At 37.8% G+C, this 25,210-nt stretch overlaps 1 long non-coding RNA gene across 1 annotated transcript in view; it reads right to left on the bottom strand.

Annotated features, from left to right (window-relative positions):
* LOC127462596 (uncharacterized) overlaps positions 1 to 25,210 on the bottom strand; it is a 71,182-nt gene that overhangs the window by 26,541 nt on the left and 19,431 nt on the right. Inside the window, exon 3 of the long non-coding RNA XR_007900497.1 lies at positions 5,663 to 5,732. This is a non-coding gene — a long non-coding RNA (uncharacterized LOC127462596). The remainder of the gene's footprint in view (positions 1 to 5,662; positions 5,733 to 25,210) is intronic.

Here is a 25,210-nt window from a genome sequence, read left to right as displayed (position 1 = left end):
AGTCAGCAGTTCCCATTTAGGATGGAATTGGAAGTAGCTAAGTTTCCTAAACTGCTTATCAACCAGCAAGTTCCAATCAGTTTATGTATTTTTAAAATATCACTGTTTAATTTTGAGGTCTAAACGTGAATTCAGTTCTTGTTAAATAGGATGGATCCTTGATGCAATGTGGAGAGTAGCTGTTTGAAAAACATTTTCCTTTAAAACATAGTTGTAAAAAACCAGAACCACTCAAGCTAAGTTATCAGCTAGTTTTTTACTGCAGCCACAGCATTGCAGTAACTACTGCAGTACTACCTTATTTGCAGCAACAAAAGCCCTGCAGCTTTGCCAATGTAAAAGCAGAGCTTTGTGACGTGCCAGTTGGGTGCACTCACTAGCTTTGGATCCTTAATAAACACTAGGTAGCTAAAAATCTGGAGGATTTAGTCTGGCATTACTGATTTTGGTCTTTCTTTGTAAAGGGTGTATTTTTTTTAACATTCCAAGGTCTAGAATCAGCAAAAAAGCAAAAGCTGGAATGTTGATCACAGTGCAAAGCTGATTAAGGAGGAAATAAAACAAGACAATGTCTCCAATGCTTGGATCAGGAGTCTGTTCACAGTAGTAGATAAAATACTTCTCAATGAATAAACCCCAAATTGACCCCTATGTATCATCCATTCTTTGCACAACAAACTCAGATAAACCTTCAGTTCAAAATACTGTGGAACCAAAAAGCAGATCTTGGGTGAATATATTTTTAGAAAGTATATGCACGATCATCAGATGAACAGTGGGTATTTGGTTCTTTACTTTTAGAAGAAAACCATCTTTCCCCTGCTCCATTATAAAGCACTATGTATACAAACTAACCCCAAAACTTTTCAGAGAATAAAAATCAGTCAGATATGGGCCTGTGCCCCCAACTTGAAGCACAATCTGAACTTTCCCAAAAGGAGTTTCTGGAAATCCTTTTGCTGTATCACATTCTGGGGATGCTGAGGCCCCAAAGATTTTGTCTGGGTCAAAACATCTCACTCAGGGAATTAATTCGAGTTCTTACATAATCCTATGCTGAGTGATGCAGTTTTAATTTGAACACATCTCCTCTACTCCATCTGAATTTATCTCACTCTTCTGAGGAAATAAAGCTAAGAGCAGAAAAGTGCTATCACTCAAGAGTGTCGTTCATGCAGCTACAAAATTACTGAGTACTTTCTTTCAGTGTGTTTCAATTTAATTTTACAAACTGTGTTCACCACTTTTTGCACTCATTGCAAATTACATAGTTAAAAGACCTCAGACTCTGCTACTAAAGAATCATTTGCTCTCATTCCTTTTCCTAAAATAAATTCAAGTTAAAGTACATTATTATTATTATTATGGATGTCTAGGAAAGTAGAACACATCTAAAGCTTCTAAGTGCTCCTTCCCTAATTCAGTTATTCCCATTAAGTTAAAACTTTCACTTAGGAACGTGCAGATGATATTGCTATGGCAACGTTAGAAAAGTGAGTCCAATTTTTGGAAAGATTCTCTCTCCAGATTTGTTGCAGTATGACAAGCCAGCACTTCTGTTCTGGGACCCAATGGTCCTTATCACAATCAAGAAGGGGCGACTAAAAGAACTGTGCAAGACCCTCTGCTGGACACTTCAGATGTTCACACATTTAATGCTGGCCTAGGGAAAAACCAGAAATCCAAGGTAAAGACTACAATGAGCAGACTTCTGATACCTTATTCAAAAAAAATCAGTGAATTCCTTCAGTACAGGACAGCAAGCAGTGGCAGCAGAAGAGGGAGACACTGTAAAGTCTTCCAGTCTTCCATTTGTGAGATGTCACAAATTTATGGACAACAGAGTAAGCCAGACTGGACTCCCGTTTATTGCAAATTGAATTTATTACCAGCAGTAGACATTTGGGATTTTGTGCATAGCTTAATTTTACAGTAACTCTCTTGAAAGGTTTAAATAAATAGGAACCACTTGTTCGAGAAAAAGGGTACCTCTCTGAGTACCATAAATGCCCACTGTCATCTTATCCACAGCAAAATGCAGGGGAAGAAATTTAAATACCTAATACCAGAAAGAGACTTAGACATATGACAACTATACCAGGCTTAGCTGAATACCATATGCTGTGAAGACATGACTTACATTCATATGCAATGCAAGTAATGTGACATTTTGCTTCTATATCAAATTAATATTTTAAAGGATATTGAAGAAATGGTGGAACAAGGATAAAAATCAGATTATTAGTTAGATTAGCCTTTGTCATGCGCATTATTTATCTTAAAAAATACTTTCCTCTTTTATTGGTCTGTATGACTTAGGAATCATTCTTTAAAGAATAGAAGTCAAGATTATGGGCAAAACAAGATATAAGGAAAATTTAGAAATAGATTCCATTTAATAAAATCTTACCAGATCAAAGTGACCCTAGACTTCATTTGAAATTCATATGTTTAAACCCAGAATGGAAACTTCCAGTTCTATTGAAAGCCATGCCTTGCACACAGCCTTTCCCTCCTGGAAACTGGAACCATAGCCTGGCACTGAATTTACTGAACATCCTCTGTGCTCAGTCCCACTGCAGGCTGGCATTCCACACTGGCATTCCACACTGGCATTCCACACTGGCATTCCACACTGGCATTCCACACTCTGCCGGCTCCAGGCCAAAGGCAGAGCCATTGAGGGACCCTTGGAGCAGCAGAGGTAAAATAGGGATACCAAGGGAATTCAAGGCATGTGTTAACATTCAGGATCTTGAGCAGAATTCTTGGGCAAACAAGATGGCAAACAGGGATGTTAGTCTGAGGTGAACACATGCAGCAGAATACAATGAGCTGTCATTCATTCATTCACTTGACTTCTACTTTTCCATTTTAATTTCCAAATGGGCACCTAGTTTTAAAAGGATCCTGCTCCCTGATCCTCTCTATGATTTTCCAAAACTAGATGACTTCCTTGAGGTGTGTTCATGAAGAGAAGTGTAGTTTAATTTTTTCATTCATGTTCAGTTTTGAAAGATCAGTGAGTAAACAATACATATTTGCATATCTATCAATTTGGGGAAAAAATCTGAAGTATTTATTAATTATATTATAGCTGTGATGATGTAAGGATTATGAAAGAATGATTTTATAGCTGAAAACTGAATGAACAAACAGATGCTCAGCAAATAAAAAGTTGTCACTAAAATATAAAGTCAATCTGGTACATTCTAACTAAAATCAGACATATTTAGCTATTAATTTTGCCTTGATAAAACACAGTGATTACCTATCCTTACCATAGGTCTTTTTCAGTCTAGTGTTTATTGCAACACACTGTTATTAGAGCAAAGTCATCAATATCTCTGCACTAATCCTTGGTTGATGCATGGCTGTGTGTGGGAACAGAATCCACCGGCTGACTGTGGTTATGATCCTTCAGCTTTTTACAGCTTAAAAAGCAACGTGTACTCATGAGTGTTCACAGCTGAACTACTCCATTTCATCTATTCTTCTACAAATCTTATTATTAGCTGGAGTTTGATTTGCTAAATTGTAAATTGAATTGGAATTTGGAAGATTTATATAGTACTTGCATTCCAATTGCAACCTTAATTCTTGGTTCACAGAGTTCTTTTGGTGCTACATGTCTTTTTCAGGCAGTCATCTCAAGGCATTTAACACAAAAAAATTGGGAAATACTCCATGGTTTGAGTAGGATATACTAGTCTTTGTAATTACAAAAAAACCCAGGGAAGTGCAAATGAATATTTCTACACATTTTCTATGAACAAGCAAGCTAAACTAAGTGAAATAACAATATAACTATGAGAACATAATCCTATCATTGGAATTCCAAGAACAGCATAAGTGCATGCCATTTTTTCTCCATTCCACACAAATTCTCTTGCTGATCTTCCATGACATTTCCATCTAGAGAGGAACTGTCACAGGAGTACAAAACATACATACACAAGAATCATAAAAATCAAAATGAAGAATGTACAGATGGAATAACCAGACTTCCCCATTCTTCAGACCACACTTGATCTCCCCAAGTTAGAACCAGATGTGTCATGAACTCAAACAGAGTTCCTGACTCCATTTGTGCTCCAGAAGGGGAACGTGTCAGGTGGATTTAAATACTGCTCTTTTTACAAGAACAAAAGCAGTCTTCTTCATTCTCCCTTTCTATTTAAGTAGTTTCCTTTCTTGCTCTGACAGTCATATAGTCCCCTAATTCACATACAGTGGACAATGTGGCCCATAAATGGCAAGATTTATTTTGATATAACTGACTGTGTATTTATTGTGCAAGTCCACATGCTAGAAATACTCAGCATTTTTACTCTTGCTTAACTTTTCTGATTTGCTCAGTTGAATCCTCTTAGAAATGGAATAGAATGTTTCAGACTTTGAACAGAACACTTGCTTATCACCTAAAATCAAATTATTTGCAGTTCTTGAAGAAAAACATCTGTGTTTATCACTATAACTGTCAGCACAGAATGGACCTATTTTTAAGTTTGGGATGCATAATAAAGAAAAAAAATTAAAACATCTGCATGCATTAAAGAAATGCAGTTAAATCAACAATCTAAGTATGTTGTTGTATTTTATGCTCTACTGTAGTGAAATGAAATTTAAAAAATGAGCTGGAGGTTAAAAACTTACCTAAACCCATGGCTACAGACATCTCTGGCATTATGATAAATGCTAGTAACTGAACTTAATTTAAAAAAGCTTATAAATTCAAGACAATAATTAATGCTACATGTAAAGAAAGAACACCAAGTGACTGAACACGATAGTTTAGCACAGAGCTACAATTAAGGTCTTTCTTTATCTGCTCGTCTCTGCTGCACGCAAGGAAATCCCAACAGCCATGGGTTACTGTCACCCTCCTGAAGCTTTGGCTGACCTGAGCAGATATTCCCTAACCCTTCCCTCACTGCAGAGGATCCTGGCTCTGGAATGGCCCAGAGAAACACTCCACATGTTTAGCACATCATGAGGAGAGAGGTTTGGAGTGAGACATGTATGGACAGAGAGGGAAGGCTGTAAATTATTGAATACTTCAAGAATTATGACTGTTACTAAATGACTGCCCAGTTAAACCTGCTGTATCTTTTGTAAAGGGAGGTGATTTTGGAACAAAGCCATATTAAAACAGAATGCTGAAATCAGTTTAAAGAACTCAAGAACTCTCCTCTAATATTCACAAATATCTATAAAGGTACATTCTTCACAATCGAGCTAAACATTTTGTCACAGCTTTATGCTACTAATAAACAAACTAATTAGATAAATTGGATAGGCTTAAAAATGCTGCAATATAATAAAGATATCCATGAACACTCTTAGAAAGTGTCGGTACTTCAATGTGCTTTTGAGGAAAAAAGCTCAGAATATATATATTTTTCATATGATACTTTCAGACAGACCAGGTGGCAAAACAATTACAAAATTTTGACTTGCTAAAGTTGTCACTTTATTTTCTCTCTTACTCTTGATTTTTTGTAAAGCTTCCATTTAAAAATTATTTGTAATAAACAGAAAAAAAAATCTCCTTCAAACAGCACTAAACTAGGTATGTCTCTACATAACGCAATAAGTCAAAACCAACATTCCAAATTGAATGTGTGTTGTACATCTCTGTTACTGCTAAAGAACATATTACCTTTATTTTTGTAAATTATTTGCACCACCTTAAACATTGTTTTCTCTGAGAATTGCTGCTCCTTGTAAAACTGCAAAAAAAAAAAAAGAAATGGTCACATTCTACTTTCTTAAGGTCATAATATAAATTGTCACTCTGGTTACTATAGAAACAGAGTGGATTTCATCATTTTAATGCATGCAGTGATAATTGTTCTTATTTCAGTGTGTGGCTAGGTAGTTAATGGTGCCAGCTGCAGTTAGCACAGACACAGACTATTGTCATCCAAGCACAAAGCTGCTGGCTCCTGTTCTGTCACTGGGAGCTTCCCTGACCATCAGCGCTTCCTAAGGGAACGTTCAGGCACAACCAAGAGCTGTTCACAGGCCTCTGCTCTGTGGCTGAAACAGAATTCCCTGCAGGAATTATGTTTTCACATGAAAAACAAATAAATATGGCACAGCACAGAGAGCTTCTTCAGATTATTCATTCAGGTCATTCATTCAGTCAGAAAAGCTGTTTTCTACGTATTAGCTTCTAAAATTTGGGTTGCACTGAGAAAAGGTTCAGCTGACATCCTGTCTGTAGTGCAAGCTTTCCCTAGGACAGCCAAGTGCCACAAGTTTACAGCACAGCTCTCTGTGCAACTGCATACTTTAACCCTATTATAAACACATCAACAGGTGCTAAGTAAATGTAAATACTGCAGCTATTACATGTCTGCTCAAATTTAGGCTCATCTAGAATATGCAAGTGAAAGCAATATGGGATGAGACTACCACTATTCAAATTCCAATGTCATCCAATCTCAACCCAAAATTAGGTTGCATCAGTTTTAAAAGTGATATCCTCTAAAACAAGCAGTTCTGGTCCCACAGAACATTATGACGAGCAGAGATCCCTGGTGGTTTGGGGTGCCACCTTTCCTAACACACAACCACACACACTGGCTTGCACCAGCAGTTTTCTTACACATATTATATCACAGCTGAGCTTCGTATCAATTTAGGAAGTGTACCAGGATTTTAGATCCTCTGGATCTTTATTTCACAAAATCATAAAGTGCTTGAGGTTGGAAGGGACCTCTGGAGGTCAGCTTGTCCAACCCTCCTGCTCCAGCAGGATGAGCTAGAGCAGACCGTGTCCTGATGCCTCTTGTGTTACCTGGCCAACAACCTCTGCTCTTTCTTAGTGTACACTTAATAAGGAATAACCATCATGAGTGTCACTAAAAGTATTGTTATCACTTCTACTAAGATTTGGCTTGAAACATGGAAGATTTATTCCCAATCAGTTATTCTCAGTTCATGTTAATTTGGTTATAATTAATGGAAGTTATGGGAAATATTATTTTCTTGTAAGAGATGCAGTTGAAGTGAATTTTAAATATTAATGAGCTTATTCTTTATAAGGATAACTGCAATGCTTAATGTAGACAACTCAAGCAGACAGATGCTTTTCTTAGAATGAAGGTGTTTCAAATCAATAGGTTAACAGGTTAACTACAAAGCACTATTTGCTGTACTTAGCCTTCCTTGCATGACACCATAAAGTACCTAAATTGTACATGGGATCAGGCTTCCCTCTGACATATGTCTGTGCAATTTGGTTCTGAAAGTCTCTCAGAAACCAATACTGTATGAAAAGCAATTGGCTTTTCTTGTCAGTTTGCCCAATCTAAAACTGACAAAAATATTGTAATGAATTAGAGCAGCATATCACCAAAAGTAGACATTTATGCAAAGTGCTACGAAAACTGAATTATGACTCAAATTATACCTGGAGATGCCTGTTTAGAGGTCCCATCTGTGAACACAGAAAATTCTAACAGACAAAATGTTGATGGTGCTATAATTTGTGAATGCCAATAATGACATTAGCTGTTGCTGGACACATAATACCACATAACTCCTGTACAGTTCTTTCATTAATCATTTCTCCTCAGATCCTAAGAATTGTATTGTATGGATTCTTAGTCTTGAAATTTTATGTAGTGTATCCCTGCATGTCTCTGACTACTGAGTATTTCCCAATTCCCCAGGGAATCCTCACTCTTACTCATACATATGTACATACATACCCTACTTATTTTGTATTTAGGTCACATCAGCTCTGCACACACAGCAGCACCAAACAGGTCACCATATGTCCAAAAATTCCACATATATTTGTTATGTGTGTACATTCTGAAATGTATTTGATTCACTACAGTGAACATATATGTTTGTTTGGAAATACAGGAAGCACAATTAGAATTTTATCAATGTATCAGTAGCACAGTGAGCTCAGTGCTTTGGGGAAGTGTCAGATGTACTGCATGTGTGCTCCAGAGTGCACACACACACACAACTTCCTAGTAAATCTCTGGCAAATGTGATAGCCTTGTATTTTCTGAAGGGTGGTTTTTTTTTGGCAGCCAGCCAGGCTGGAAAGATTCTGCTGGAGCCCTATAAGCTATATTTGGTAATAACTCACTTCCCAGCAGGCATATATAAATACATGTGAGAGGAAAAACAAGGTTCTTATTCTCACCCATTTGAAAAGAGCCCAGTGGAAAGAAACCCAAGAGTGTTCTCTGCAAAGGTGGCTCACTGCATAGGGCTGGAAGTGGCTGTGACTGATTCCTGCCCTTCAGGCCCTGGCACACTTGCCCACAGCTTGGCTCATTTGCTCAGGACAGGCACTGGGTTGGCACTGGGAGCAGGAACTCAGTAGGATCAGAGAAGTAGGGTTGACTTTTTTTGTAACAAGTGTTTGCTTTGAGCAAGTATAGCTAAAATAAATAGACCATAATAGGAAGAGAGTAATTTAGGCATGTTTCAGTAGTCAACTTAACTCTCATAATACTTTGTTAAGGATAATGTTAAATACTTCACCTTCATTACAGCATACCACAATGTACTGTTTCCTAACCTGAACTCCATCAGAATAGACTATGTGGCAAAAAGACATATGAGAACTAAGTAAGAACAAATTACATAGAGTGATATAAAGAACAGCAGTACAATTAAAATTTGGAGAGCAACAGTCCAGCAAAAGTGGCATTTTTTTCATATTCCAGATATCAAGCAGTAATATCAACCTTGTGAGCAAAACTGAAGCATGTAAAAAACCTGTAACATTTCAAGACAAGTCATCTATGCAATTACAGCATTTTTTATGATGAACGATACAATCCTACAAGGCTGAATGAACTCAAAGAGAAACCACTTGGAAAAAGTTCACTAGAAAATACTTCTATAGCTCATATTTGAGCTACTTACATGGGATTGCATCTCAGATTAATTTCAGGGAAAGTAGGGGAGAGAATCTGTGATAGGGTTAATTAAATATGCAACTTCAAAGACATTATTCGGAGATCTGGTTTTGGCTCCCTCCTGCTATATGGGACATGCCTGAAAGAAGGGGAGAAGTCTCTTACACTCTTCTACCTTTTGTGCTCATACCAGCACAGAGTGGTGATTTAAGGTCCTGACTGGGAAAGAAAAAAATAATTATTATTCAGTCAAACAACTGTTCACCAACTTTATGGTATTTACATATAGGTTAGTTAATGAATAGTGACTACTTGAATTCTTTCTCGAGCCTTCTTGGGACACCAGAGGAGGTCTTCCCAGAACAGTGCAGACAGTATGGGGAAAGCTGCAGTTCTTTTTGAAACCCAGCACCACTTCCCTGTCACTGGCACCTTGAAAAAGAGCCTTGTTCTGTTTCTTTACAGCCTCCTTTCAGAGATTTATGCACACTGACGTGGTGCCCCCTGAGCCTTCTTTCCTCTTGGCAAACAGCCCCAGCTCTCTCTGCCCTTCCTGCCAGCACAGACAGGGCAGTGCCCTCACTCTCTCCATGGCTGGTGGCTGGACACTCTCCAGCAGCTCAGTCCCTCTCTTGGTGTGGGCAGTGCAGAACTGGACACTGGGCCCCGGTGCTGCTTCCCCTGTGCTCATCCAGGCACTCAGTGATGGTGAATTCCTCAGTGATGGTGAATTCCTCAGTGATGGTGAATTCCTCAGTGATGATGAATTCCTCAGTGATGGTGAATTCCTCAGTGATGGTGAATTCCTCAGTGATGGTGAATTCCTCAGCACACAGTTCAGTGGCAGACAATGAGCTCCCACCTCCTTCACTCATTTCTCTCCTGTAAGTACATTTCTGGAGCTCACAGTACACTCAATAGGAATGTTTAGACACTAATATGGAACACTTCCAAGCCACACTCCCTGTACAGCTATTAGAGAGGGATTGAGACAGGATATTACTTATTAACAACATTTTAATGTAGGCTGCCTTGTTCAGCAAAGTACATTTGGTCTGGGAAGAAACGTTCCCCTATCAGCTCTTAAAATGATTCAGGTAATATTCCACCTGATCAAAGAGTGGCCAGTTTGCTCCTGACCACATCCTTCTCTCTTCTGACCCTGAATGCAGTGAAACACAAGCCTGCAGGCACATGCTGGAGTAAAAATATTTTTGGATTTTTAATCCCCTGGCTGGATACAGCCTTATTAAATATAGATTACCTTTTATGACTAGAGATAAAACTAAATGAAAAAAGGAAAAATGTCACTGAATAAAAGAGAAGTGTGGCAATGAAGGTATATCACATATTGTAGATAATACAGTATAGAGAAAGATAATGTATGTGTTTATCATATGAAGCAGAACAATGAAGATAGTGTTTCTGGTGCACATAATTAAATTTTAATAGTTTATAAATATATTCTTAGTCTAAATCCATGACTAAACCATCCTCAAATTTATGGAACCTTGTTTTAAAAAGTCCTTTATACAAAATGAGGTTCAAGCAGTGTAATCTCAGGTTATATAGTCATGTCTTAGGATATAGAGAAAATGTAATAATTTTCCATTAAAAAAATTTAAAACTCAGTGATATTTGTGCTAAATAAGAAAAACTTCAGTTCCTTTGGCCTTGTAAACTAAAACATTACTATTGTGTTGAAGGATTCAAAATGCAACTTACTTTTATAAATAGTATGACAAGCTGGTCTTCCAACTAGGTTTTCACTGTACTGGTACAATCAAAAAATTAGAGTATTCCCAATTTTTAGTATGTTTATTTGGTTTTGCAATGAGGTTTCAGGATTTTTATGGATAAAATTGATGTTTTCTAGAAGCACATTTGCCTTTAACATGGAACTGCAGATGAAGCAGAGCAGTCAAACCTCACTGTGTGTGATTCCAGATGTCATGAGTTAAGTGAGGTGGTTCTGCTCAGCTGCAGTGAGGAAGTGACTGCTGGGATGGACTACTGTGAAAATTGTTTGGCTACACACTGACCAGTTCAGCAGCCAACAGAGAGAACAAACCATGAACTCCTGTGTTACCCCAGAGGGTATATAGGATGGACTGGGGAAAATGAAGGTGTTCCAAGGAATGGCTGATAACATTCCCGTTACCTTCAGTGGAAGCAGCAAGCTTTTCCTGGGAAAATGCTGCTCTGACTACTCCAGAACCCAAACTTACTAAGTTAATCTCCAAGCTTCCTTTAATTTGCAAACTTAAATTCTTTTTTTGATGTATCTTAATGGCATATAATTTAACCCAAGGGCAGAGAAAAAGAAAAAATAAATCAACTCCCCACCCTTTATGCACACTTTTCTTCTGTGGTGTACATAAATCAGTCATTTGTTACAGGAGAAAAAGGAACTAACCCTTTCACTTCCAACAGAGCTGGAAAAATGAGGTGCCTGACTAGGCAGACAGTGGGATGGTAAAAGTCCTGCATTTTTTTCAAAAAAGCATTCTTTGATTTTTTTTTTCAAAATAATCTAATTTGGGGGGGGGGTTGGGGTGTTTTTTTGTTTGTTTGTTTTCCAGAAATAGCCCTTTTCCCAAAATGGCATGGCAGACATCTGAAACACAGATCAACTGGGAGACTGGAAAAGTTCTTAGCTGACACAGCTCTGGCTGGAGTTTCCACAGATTAAACATCACCACTCAGCAGTGATTGCATTTAAGGGCTCTGCTCCAAAAATAATGCACAACTCCCGTTTGCCCTATTGCACAGAAGGGAAAAACATTTGAGTTCAACATCTTTCCACCAGTGAAAGAGAGTTATTTGGGTTGAAACTCCATATTAAAGTATAATGCTAATTTCTGTAAAGTAAGAATCATTAAATAACAGTGAAGCATCTCTGACTGAAGTGACTGGCAGTACAGTGTTTAAAACACTTTTAACTCATAGTTCTATTTCTGGATACTTCTTTTACCCTGTTTGAAATTTGGAAATTGTTCACAGCTGAAAGAGGACACTGAAGGCAGCCTTTAAATAATTGTCTGTGTAGATGAGAGATGGCTAAATCTTGGAGATCTAAGCAGTCAAGAAGAGCACAGTAAGCACACAAAGCCAGTGTGATAACAGAGGGCCAGACTAGTCTATGTTTGATCAAGTGTTATACATTCTTCTAAAAAAAACCTTTAAACTTGTGCAACCTTTCAGTACATTACAGTATGCAGAATTTAGAGCATAATCCTTCACCTCATATACTGAGCTGCCTTTGCAGAATTCCTCTCTCACAATGTCTTCTATTAAGACTTCATATTAGCCAAAACAGCCCGTTCATAGAATTCTCCTCTTTCCATCACTCTTCCTAAGGAACAGGTGTCAGCTCAGCAAAATTACTTCTGCTTCCAACAGTCCCTGCCCAGCTCGTGATTCATTTTCCAACTCCTGTCATTTTATTCCTTCTCCTTTTGTAAGATCATCCTCTACCAGTGGCTGTCTGGGGGCAGGTTCATTTGACAGCCTCACCAGTTATGGGACATAGCTGTGCTGGGGTTTCCCTGGTGGAAGGCAGCAGGAGAGGTCAGAGCACAGGCACTGGTGGAAGGCAGCAGGGGTCAGAGCACAGGCACTGGTGGAAGGCAGCAGGAGGCAGGACAGGCACTGGTGGAAGGCAGCAGGGGTCAGAGGACAGGCACTGGCTCATTGCTGAGCCGAATTTGAGATTTGTGTTTACATTACTTGTTTCTCCATTTGAAACAAATGTTTATTTAAAGCTGATTGAGGTAAGAGCTGACACAATGTGCCATTTATATCATCAGTGCCTTTGCCACTTCATCTCAGCAGGTTTTACTTTGAAGAAGCAAAAATAGCTTCATCAGACACAGAAAGAAAATCTTAACGTTCTGGTTAATCAGCAGCAGTCTGTGAAGAAAACAGCAAAGTAATGAAATCTCCACTTTGGCATAATTGTCCTTCGGAAGCAGCGAGATTCCAGCATAAATTAATTCCGAGCATCCAGCTCAGTTTTCAGCTAGAATCAATCAATCAAGTGCTGAAGCTGAATCCACAGCTCTTCACAGCATACTCTTTAGGGTAGGATGCAGAAAGATAAAAAATAAAATTAAGGCACTAAACTATTTTTTTCCTACACAGGAGATTCGTTACTTGTACAATAGAAATACTGATCTAGGGAATTTTAATAACCATATGTTCTCAATGTTCCAAATACAAGTGATGGACACATTGGAAGGCATCTCTTGAACACAGTGGTCAGAACCTGAGCACTACAGTATTTCTGAGTGGACATATCTACTGTACCCATAACCAGACTGCAAACATGAAACAAAAAAACTCAAATCTGTGAAAAAAGCATCTTAACTAGATTACCACAACAATTTATGCTAACAATAAATTTAGTATTGTTTAATAAGATGGTCAGTTAGCACAGTAAAAAACTGAGTATAGTTGTGTTGAACATGTATGTGTTTTGGAATCTAAATTGAAGGCTTAGGAACAACTTCATGTACAAAGGTTGCACTCTAATACAAAATTAGACAGACATGCTTTTGTTGCTGTATTCCAAAACTTCATCACATTAAAATCTTAATAGCCTAGTCATCTGTTTTTGTAAGTACAATATTCTACAGCAAAGCTGCAGACCACTGGAATGATTATTTTATTACTTGTTTCCCAGAATTCTAACTAAACCTGATCTAGAATTTGAGCAATTTTAGCGGGTCTATCCTAACACCGCCACTCCCACAATCTCCTGGTTTTTAGGCCACATGCAATTTTTGCACAAATTTCATAAAAAACTCAAAGATAAATTTTGAAGAGGAGTCCACATCAGCCATGCTTCTCAGTCTGAATTTATCATTCCAAAAGCTTTATAGAAGTATAAGGAAAAGAAAGCAGCTAAAGTGCTATTTAAGATATACCATAAAACTTCAGGCCTTCGCTACCTGGGGTTGACAGGGAGGTAAAAGAGGCAGGAAAAATTTTACCCAAAATAATACCTTGTACTCTCTCAAGTACCCACAGAAAATGAGGATCAGGTGAATAGAAAGTAAGAGGAAGATGTAAAAATGACATCCTAGGTTAGAAGTGGGCTGTTATGAGTGAGCCAAATGTAGCTGTAAAATCATTCCACCTTAGCTAATCAGAATTTACAACTTGCTCCAATTTAGGTCTCTGAAGTGCCTGGAAACATCTTTTTGTAATTTTATTTCATCACTGCACACATCTATCTTAAATAAAATGTGTCCTTAAATGCGTGGATGTAACATATGCTGCTCATTTCATTCCTTTGGGTGCTCGACCAGTCTTCCAGAGAGAGCTCAGAGAAATTTAAAAGGCATTAAAAAGATAGGAGAAATTCTAGACCAATTAGAGCTGATAAAGCACAAAATTTCTGTAGGAAAATAACCTTCTTGTGACCAGTATTAGCTAGAAAATGTCTCCATTATTCTGCTGTACTTCAAGGCAACTGTCTAAACCTATAACATCCCTAAAAAGTTTTTAGCAGATGACCATCTGGAATTCTGAGAAACTTTTCTGAAGGGGAAAAAAGCAATTTTTTTTTAAAGTAAGAAATCCATCACTAATTCAAACTGTGACTTGTGTAATCCCTAGAACCTGCAGCATTTTTGGCAAATGCGATTTTTATCTGAAGAGGTTTTTCTCTGTGCTTTGATTTCAAACTACAGTTGAATGGTTTCTGCAAAGGCCCCGTGATAGGGGAGTTATCAGTTCCTGTGGCAAGGAACAGTTCATCCTGAGGTCAGTAATAATTCCAAAATTATTTCAATATATAACACCAAGTACTAAAAAAGCACCCTGACAAAGGGGCATAAACTGTTCTTTTCTTGACAGAACCATGTTTGCAGCTAGAGGAGAAAGGAATTGAAGCCAGAAAGGTTTAAGCTTTCTAAAAATTTCTAAAAGTTCTAGATCTACAAATATTAGAAAATGCTTTTCTTAATATAAGCTGCCATTTCATATTAGAAAATGATACAATTTCACATTCTAATCAATTAGTAAACTTCCCACTGCAGAGTAATCCCTGCATCTCCAACTCATCTCACCACTTACCAAACTACTGAGCTAATCCTCATTTGCTTCACAACAGTAAAACAAAGCCCTTTGTGAAACTGTGTGTGCAATACCTGTAGAATTGGCAACCTTACTGCAGGCTCTTGTGTACTCAGTGAATTTTGTTAACTTGCAGTGGTAGGCAAATAATTTAAATTTCTTCTATACTGTAAAAAAAGAACATGCACAATCTTGTGCTGTGACCTGTGCTCTTGAATACAGAGTCAAGAAGAACCACAGAACACTTCACTTGGGTGTGCATCACACAGAGAGAGCCAAAATGTGCACATACCCAAGACTAGATGAGCTGTACCCTTTACTGTAGGAAAAAGAAACTCCAAAGGACTGCTTCCTGAGCTTCCAGTTACTGACACAAACCTGGACACCGACCACAGGAAACTAAGGGTGCCCTTCCAGGGAACGCTGGAGCATCACATTCCAACCAACCTTTCTGTGGTACTTTGGGAAGACAGACAGAAGGCAGGCATTTCAACGTTATAAAAATATAGAAATAAATACCTACACAAATAAATAGATTTCTACAGTGAGATTTGCCCACTTGGTTCTGCTGACACCACCTTCATTATCTGCTGCTGGTGAAGCAGCCTCAGCAGGGGAAAACTTGAGTTTTGATAATGGATCTTTCAGTTGTTACAAAAGCAAACATAGGACCCAAAACACACCACATTGGTGTCTTCACATGACTTTCTAACACCTTCAACTGAAAAGGAAATAATTAATTCACCTGGGACCAAACCTGAAATTATCACATCAAAGGAACGGATCTGAGAGTTAACAGTACATAAAGAGTTGTGTTTTCTGCAAAGATAACTGGAATGAATATCAATAAATAAGCATCTTCTTGAGACGTAATTCTGAGAAATAAACCAATTGGAAGCTCACCAATAAATGAAAGGTGCAACACAGGGCACATAAATCTAAGTATGATGGGTTTGCAATATTGGAACAAGAGTCATATTTGAAAGGTTTCTTCTGCTTGTCTCAATATTGATGGTCTCCTGTTCTGTTTCTAAACCACACAAACCTAGAAGCTGCCTGACTGTGAGCTGAAAGCTCAGTGGTATAAAACAGAGTGGTCTCCTCATTTCTTGTCGTTCACTGAAGGATGATGCTGCTTCTTCCCTCTTGCTTCAGAAGCTGAATGCTCTCTGTTCATTTGTTATGATTTCCCAGGAGATCCAGGGAGACATAAATTACACCATCATGACACAGCTCTCAGCATGTGCTTTGTACCCACAGCATCTCAGATTTGGGGTTTGTTTTTTAATGCTTGGTAGTGACCCACATCAATGCAGTTCAAAGAAAACATTATTATATAAAAGTCACCACAGAGTCCAAATTAAAGATCTCATAATTGATCTGAATAACAGGTCTAGTTATAGCAGAAGGCCTGAATTGCAAGGCTTGCTTCTCCTTAAAACTAGTGGTGAACTCCTCTGTGGTCTCAGTTTCACTCTTTATTGTTTAAATTAGAAGATCAAAATACAGTAGTTAGCAAAGACATTTTGGACCACATTCATCTCTGAAATTACTCCTCTAACTTGATAAATTTGTGCTTTAAAAGATCACAGTGATTCTAGGTTTTACTATGAGAAGTGCTAAGTGTTATTATACAGACAGACAGAAAATTCAGAAATAGAAAAATAAAGCTTAAGCAACAGCAAGAAACTAAGGATTTAAAACACAGTCTAGGTAGCTGCTGGCTGCACAGATGCTACAAACCAAAAAGAACAACTGGCTTAAACCAGTACTTTGTGGTCACAGGCCTTTAATTTCCCTGGTTTGGGAAAGCTTTTACAATCATTTCTATGTGACAAAACTCAACATAACTGCAAAGATGGTGACAATTATCATGAGCACAGGAAAAGCAGAGCAGTAAAACTACTCTTGCATACTGAAGTAAAATTATACAAAGTAATGTAGAAATGTCTTCCTCAACAGTAGTTAGCCACAGGTCAGTTTGTTTCAAGCTAGATTTTGGTGCCTTGAGAGCAAATCAGTCACTGCAGTTGCTACTCAGACTTTATCCAATTTCAGCGAAAAAGGGATTTTACAAGTGAGAATTACTCAGTGTCATAACATGAGCAGAACTTCAGCCCTTCTGCTTTAATCAATACTGGACCACAGATCGCAGGAAGAAAGATGCCAGTGTATCACACTGCTACCAGAACAGCCAGAAAGATCCTGGGAAACTGTAGCAGCCAGTCCTGTGATGCTGCCACAGCAAACAAGAACATAAACTTCCTTCTGAAATACTTGCCATCATGAAAAGATCTAAAGAAATCTATTGCACTGGAACAGACTTGCCAAGCAAGCAAGTGGAGCTTTACCAAGGTTATCCATGACATGATTAATTTCTAACCTCCTCTGGGATTTAAAGAGCGTTATATCTACATAAACCAATGCAGTATCATCCCCAAACACGTCCCCTATTGCAGTTATTTCAGCTGTGGGATGTGCCAGCTGCAGGACAGTGCCACACTGATGCAGCTCCCCAGCTGTTGGTGCCCAGCCAGTTGGACAGACCTGGCACTGGCACGCAAGGGAAGTCCCCTCTTAAGCTGAGTCAAACAGAACATAAACGCACAATCCTAAAATGGCATAAAAATGTACCCTCCAAGTGAGCTAGATATATGCTCCTCTACTCTTTCTCTCTCTTTATTTATTTCACCCCCTTCCCTTCCACCAGCACAGGTACGTAGAGTTAACAAATTTGGGAGTGGAAAACTACATCTTCACCAAAGAAGACAAATTTTCTGAAAAGCACAATCCAGCACTGCCTGTGCATCCATGTCAGACCAGCAGCAGGCTGCAAACTTGTGATCTCAGATGGCTTCAGCCTCCTAGGAAGTATAGCCTGAGTTCTTACTGGTTTGTGTATTTTATGGAGGTATAAAGTCCACTTGCACTTCAGTAAAACTAAAGCCCATTTCTATGTAATGCTCTCCATGCTTTTAAAATGCATTAGTGAATTCCACAGATTCTCTGGTAGGAGATCAGTGATCCCACCAGAGGGGAAACAAAAAAGAAATCTTTTAAAAGGTCATGTTTACCACATGTGAAAGTATGTGTTCCTGATTCCCTAGGTGGGCAGATTTGGCAAAGTGCTACTATGAAACCTAATAAGATTTCTTTGGCTACTGAATGCTTAGAAACAGTCTACAAAACTCCTTTAACATTAACCTCAAGAAAACTGTTACTGCAGTTCATTCAATCAGAATTCTTGCTAGTACAGCTGCTTGTCTACACATCCTTACAGGCCAAGGAATCTCACACTACTGAGTCATCACAAAACCTCTTCTGGAAATTACCCTGGCTGACAAAACCAAACAAAAGCCAAAACTCGATTCTATACTGTTTAGTGTCCTCTCAAAAAGAGCCAGCACGAAAAGATTAAAAAGGTTCATGTGAATGATGAAAGTAAGAATTTAATTTCTGCCTTATTTCCAGCCTCTTGTCAAACAAAGCTTTCTTCTGTTTATCAGGGAAGGTTTCATCCTTAGGTCTGTACTTTGCCAGTATACTTAATCCTCATGTCAGATACTATATGGAATATACATTTGCCTTCCACACATAAATTAATCAAGCTAAAGAACTGCAACAGTTTTCCATTCAGTTGTCAGATCTAGTTGGCAAAACTGAAGAATTTAAGATATTCTTGTTCCGTGTTTCTTTCTACTTTCCATAATATAATCACAGAGATCAGAGTAAGGCCAAGTGATGCAAAGAAAGTGATTTTAATCTCGTCCAAACCCATATCAGCTATGTCTAATACATTTGCATATAGATTTCAGAACTGAAAAAAGAAATAGGATAATGCATAGTGGATTTCCAAAGATAACTGGACTTGTTCCCTTTCCTTGTGCTATTTTGATCTATTCAGGCTCTCTGATGTTTTAGTAAATTTTATTTTACATTTTTTAGTACTTAAATACTGTTCAATTGAAATTTTATACACAGAGGATTAACTTATCTACTCGAGCAAAGACTTCAAAATTAGGGCTTTCTGATGATATTTTTACTGTACTGAGTAGAAGCTAGAAACACAAGAATTGTTATATTAGCCTGATTATGCCTATGATTAGCTCAGTCTTGTCTCCAGTGCTGGCCAATATCAGACACTGAGGGTAAAGGAAAACATGACAAAGTGAATATTTAATAATTTTGTTCTACATAATAATGTAACCATGTACATATTTGAAATTAGGTGCTTCTTGAGGATTCTTGTAGCAGTCAGGAAGATCCCTGCTGCAGGTCATGCATAACAGCACAGGAAAAGTACACAAAACCAGGCAAAGCCTGTTCCAGTGTAAGGAGATGGGAACATTTTGCACAGAGATTACATTTTATTTGATTAAAACTTTAGCAATGCTCATGATATTAAACTATTTAATTAATTTATTGGAAGATTAGCTTCAATGTTATGCCTTTTAATAGAAACTTAACCTGCAAGCCAGAATTTCTGAAATGAGCAAGACAACTAGCATACTTCAAATAGCAAATTAACCCTTATTTAATGAAGGATACACCTAAGTCTAAAACAATGGCATAAAAATCTATCAAAGCTAGGAACACTGTGTTACTGTCAAAAGCAAGGCTGGCAGAGTAATGTTTTTCCTGTTAGTCAGTGTTCTGACCTGAAAAACAAAGCCATTGCAGATCACAATGAAATCAAGGCTTTACAGGTGTCCATGGAGGTATAAAGGACAGGGAACCTTGTCCCATGCAAGGTATTCCCTGCTGAATTCAGATCTAAATCCTTGGTCTAGTTAATTCAAACCTAGCTCCTGACATCCAAGCTCCAGGCCATGCAGACAGTGTGTTTGCCCTGGTACTTCCTTGTTGATGGCATTTCAGACACTACAGAGAAACGAGGCCACAAATAAGGCCCTGAAAGCAAATCATTTGGAGATCAGAGGTCAAACCAAAACTCAAGTTCAGGAAAGATTATATTTCTTAGTGTGCTGTTGATAGTGGCTCTTATCAATGTTTGGCTCACAGGTAGTAATCTTCAAGAAATAACGAGAATTTGTTGTGTCCTATCACAGCTTTTGCACACAGAAACTATGAAAAAATACTGTGGTCAAGATACAGTAAAAAGGAATGAAAAGAAGGATATGTGGCAGAAAGCCCCCTTCATTTGCAGAAGCTGTGTGTCCCCTTCACGTTCTTTTTGTTAATAAACACAAATAAAAGGACTTGACAACTGTGCAGGGTTGCTTTCCAGTAAGCAGAGAGCATATTTTTAAATTTTCTGTCTGGAAAAATGTACACACTATCAAGTCTTTGTCCTTGCTAGGTCATTCTTAAATACCTTTCATACCCAGTTATTTTAAAATAGAGTCAAAGAAAAAATACCCAACAGTAAACTTTAATGTTGTTCACTATCTGTGACTAAGAAGTGTTTCCAGAGGACAAGTATTTTTCAACACTTTTTTTTTTAGTCTCCTGACTGCAAATTTACTTCCTCTTGGTCCTGTGATATCTGTTTCAGCAGATGATGCCTAATGACAACATTCTGGTGTTTTAATAACAACACAAAGAACAGCTATCTTATTTCATGACCTATGATTAGTTCTGTACCTCTTCTGTATTACAGAGTTAGATTAAATGGTAGGTAAATATATGTCTTGGTAAGTTTTCATATCAAGTGACACTGGATGGTGCATAAACAAATCCAACAAATGTTAACCAATGAAGCAAACAGTTCTCCAGTGCCACAGCATGCAGCTAGTGGTAATGGCAATTATTATAATGAATATTAAAAGAAAATCCATTTTATCAGATTGAGAAAATAAGGAAATGGTTTACATGCTATGTTGTTTCCCAATTAACTCAGGAGAACCACTGTCCTATGGTGCCTTACCTCAGAAGAGCACCTCCCATAGCAGAAGGAAGACAGAATCAGATACAAAGAATTTTTTGTTCTGTTTTGTTAGATGAGGAAATAATTACAGAACTCAGAATTGACACTGTGTTTAGCTAGTTTAGCTTTGAAATGAAAGCCAGCTAATTCTCAGTTACGATTCCCATAATTACAAATTGCATTTCCCCATCTCTGCCATGAGGCTGCACAGCCCCTGATTGCAGGAGCTGCCCAGCAAACTGCTGAGCACCTTTGCTCCAAACGCCGCCGGGGAACTCCTGAAACAGAACATAATATGATGGCTTTCATTTGCTGGACTTTGCTGGGATGCAGAGGAGACTGAAAGGTACTGTGTCAGTAAGAGCTGCTGTGACTGCCTCCAGTCTGAGCATTTACTGCACTGAACCTTTTGCTCAGAGTCCAGAGGGCCCAGACTCTTCCCTTCCTGGGTCAGTACTGAGCACAAATGTGATCTTCTAGAGCAGAGACTTGAGTGGGGCTGCTGGTTGTGCCTGGTGCCTGCCTGTAGGATGGAAAGGTTTTGTGCTGCCTCCTCTGCTCTGAACCTATGCCTTGGTCAGCCCTGAGGAAGGGAGCTGGAAAAAACAAACTGGTGACATATAGCAAATGAGGTTTTTAAGATGCAAAGCACAAAGCATTAACAAACCCAAAACTGCCAGCTGGTAAATAAGCTTAATGAAGAAATCATACATATCTTGACAAAAATCTTCTGCACTTACAATATACAAAAATAAATAATGAAAATCCCCAAAGTTGGTCCACCTCTTTTGGCTAATTTTGAACCTGCTCAGTAAGGAGAAACCTTTACAGTAAACTCTACACTAAAAGCTTTGAAATTTTGTAACATAAACTAATGCTTTTTTCAGTTCTCATTCCATATCTTTTACAAAAATTGGGATAAATTACCTTCATACTGCATTCAACAAATGCACATAAGCATTATCAAGAGAGTATATTTTATTTATTTCTGCATAAGCTTCAGAATTCCCTTGGTTACTTGGGCACTCTAAGCATTTGAGAAGGAAAGATATTTCACTCATCTGCCAAAATGGTGACAGAACCTTTGACACCAATGATCCAGGGGGATGCACAACATAAATTAGGCAGGCCTGGTCCAATAAATTGACAAATTGCTTTTACAAAACTGCTCAGCCCCAAAGGGTCTATAGAAATTAGCAAAAGAGGTTCTTGGCACCTCATCGATGTGAGGAAATCCAACACTGTGGATGACCCTACCCATGGCAGGGGAGTTGCACTAGATGACCCTGAAATGTCCCTTTCAACCCAAACTATTCTATGGTTCTGTAAGTAAACAATTCTTCTAGAATTGTAGAATTGTATAATAAAAGTGTCCAAGATTTAAATATACAAGCTGAGTATTGGAAAGCTTGTTTTTAGCAGGAAATACTCCAGTGGCAATGGTAATTAAATAGCTTACAATTTCTGGCACTTCTACTATCATATTCCCTTGAATACTTAACTTGTTACTTTTCCAGAGCATATGCCTTTAAGGAAGCCATTAGTGAGAGACTGGGCAAAAATTTCACTGGACTAAATTGTGCCCCCTCCCAGCCTGTGAAACTGCCCTCCCCCAGCCCCCAGTCCAATTCTTCAGTCAGAATTCAGTACAGATACAATTTGAAAAAAAAGAAAAATCAGTTGAGAAAGGGAAATGAAGAGTTATTTAAATGGCTTTGAACAAAACCACATTTCTGTTCATTCTCAATTTCACAATTAAATGGCTTGTGGCAAATGCTCAGCATAGATACAAGCTCATAATCCTTTTAATAACAATTTGCCTGCTGTTCAAATCTATTTTATTTTTTACTTAACTGAAGATATTTTGGAAAGTATCATAAAATCAAAAGAAACCAATTACATTGTTTTTTTGATGCAATCCATTTTTTTATCCCAGGGTGTGAAACTGCCAAAATACTAAATTGGAAATTCAAGGGTGATGTCACACAGAAAAAGAACTCTGAAAAACAAATTGGGGAATTCAAGGTCACCTTCATATTCTTTTAGTCAGTATTGGAGAACAGAAGTGTTTAGCACAGAAATCCAGTCTGTAGCAAGCTTTCAGTCTCCAGAGAGCATCTAACCTGAACAATACTCTGAGGTTGAGATGATCTTCCACCTGTTGTACAGCTCGAGGTAGTTTTGAACCTACCACAGGTAACAGTTTCAAAAGAGACACTCAAATGCTTGCAGGAGATAAAAGCAAGGAACTTGGTAGTTTAGCACTTGAAAAACAAATCTCTGATAGTACAAACCCAGAATGTTTCACTGGAAGAGAAAACTATGTCATATCAGAAAAAATGTTAACCTCAAATTCCGAGCCAGCAGTCACTGACATTTCTACCAAATTCATGTGTTTACAACCCCTCTACCTCCTGACTCTCTTGTTCAGTTGTGTCCTCAGAGGAATTAAGGAATTCAGTAATCAGTAAATTTTTAAAACTAAACACTCAGTGGGAATAGCTTAAATAAAAAAATCATAGAACCTGTAGCTTTAAAGGCTAAAATCTTCCTTTCAAAACCAGAAGGAATTCAATAGAGCCAACAAGCAAGATCACCCCAAGTGGCCACAAATGCTTGTTTGGGTATTTTTTTGTTTGTTTCTTTTTTTGTTTTTGTTTTGGGTGTTTTGGGCCTTGTTTCTGTTTTCTGACAAAAAAAATAGAAGGAAATAGAGAAATGGTTCAATTCTTGACTTTGGTCTAATCTTTTGATTTGCTTCATTATGCGATGTGTTAATTACATCTCGTCTCTCCAGTACTGTTTTCTCAGAGGTTTCTGTTTTAGCAGATAATGAAGTCTGTTTAAGGAATCTTGTTAAACTTTTTTCTGACTTTTTATTACAGCAAATTTTTCACCAGATAGGCACCATATGGCTTCAGTATGGACTAATACTTTATGAATTTTTTTTAATCAGTTTTTTAATCCTTTCCCTCCTCCTTGTACTACTTAACAATCTATGCTCTGATCAAATTTTCTTGAAATAATCTCTTATTCAATGTTAATCTGAGAATCAAAGTCAACTTTTTTACTAAAACCTAATAAGGTAAACTGTTTATGACAATTATTCAATATTAAACCAATTTGAATTACAAAGGATTCTGAAATTTCCCAACTCAGATGTCCAAATGAAGGCAGCTTGATGTATGATTAGCAATCTAAATTAATGGTCTGGCTTTTTAAATATGCTAAGCAAAATTTTTTTATTGTCTAATTTAAATAATTAAATCTTCCACAAATTTAGTATTTTTGAAGGATTATGAAAGGGGCAAATACTTGTTTTTCATTTCTCAAATAGCTCAAAAAAAGAATAATGATATTTTAATGTTCTAGTACTAAAAAGTAACATGATAACTGGCTTTATACTTCAGCATAAATAAAACATTAAACAAAACAGTAAAATCATCCATAACATCAATGGAGTCGTCGTCTAAAAACCAAAACCTCCAATTCAAATGAATAATGAAAGGCTTCAGCACAGTTTTTATGCTTACAGTATTTACTTATAGATCATCTAATTTCCTCCTAAGGCTAATGTGGAAACTGGAAACTGCTACCATACACAATCCATAATCCTGTGAGATATAGGAGACATTGCCAAAGGTAGTCAGCCAGAAATTAAATTCATCTGGGTTTTGCTGTTGTTGTTGTTTTAAGGAGAAAGCAATACAAACATTTCCCAGCATCTTTCGTTTACCTCCCTGACTTTTCCTTGTGGAGGATAATATTCAAATCTCCTAGAGCTTTCTTTGACTGGCTGGACCTTACTAACATAATTTGGAGAAAAAGCAACAAAACATTTTGGAGCTCCTGATTTCTGTGAAGTGTTTGTCCCAGCACAGAGGGTAAGTTCAGTCTTTGCTGCTATTAAACATGCTTTGGCCCTGGAGAAGATCCAGTCACTTTGTGGGGTAAGAGATTATCTGGTTTCATTAGAGAGTGGAATTCCAATAAAAGATCACATCTGATAAAAGGTACACACTTTCTCCCTAGGAACAGCAAAAAGAAGAAACAAGAAGATTCACATGCCCAGGATGCTGCACATTTTAACAGGTTCTCTGACAACATCAAATACCCCACTCTGTGTGTGGGTCGGCCTCTTGCACAGCAGGTGAAACAACCGATTTCAGGCCAAACATCCAATTATTTAAAGCACTAACCAAACCTCTAAAATATTAACTAGAGAGCCAGGCCAATGTTTTCCACTTTGTGTTCCTAAAGTCAAGCCTAGAGATCTACTCTTCTAGAAGTGACCCAGCCCAACTCATTAAAATGATAACATTTTTAGAGAATTACTGAATAATCC

Source organism: Manacus candei, unplaced genomic scaffold (genome assembly GCF_025592945.1).
Source record: "Manacus candei isolate 608988 ecotype Guabito, Panama unplaced genomic scaffold, ASM2559294v1 h1tg000131l, whole genome shotgun sequence".
NCBI lineage: Eukaryota > Metazoa > Chordata > Aves > Passeriformes > Pipridae > Manacus > Manacus candei.
Note: the sequence above shows the minus strand (reverse complement) of the source record. Positions and strands in the feature narration are given on the sequence as shown.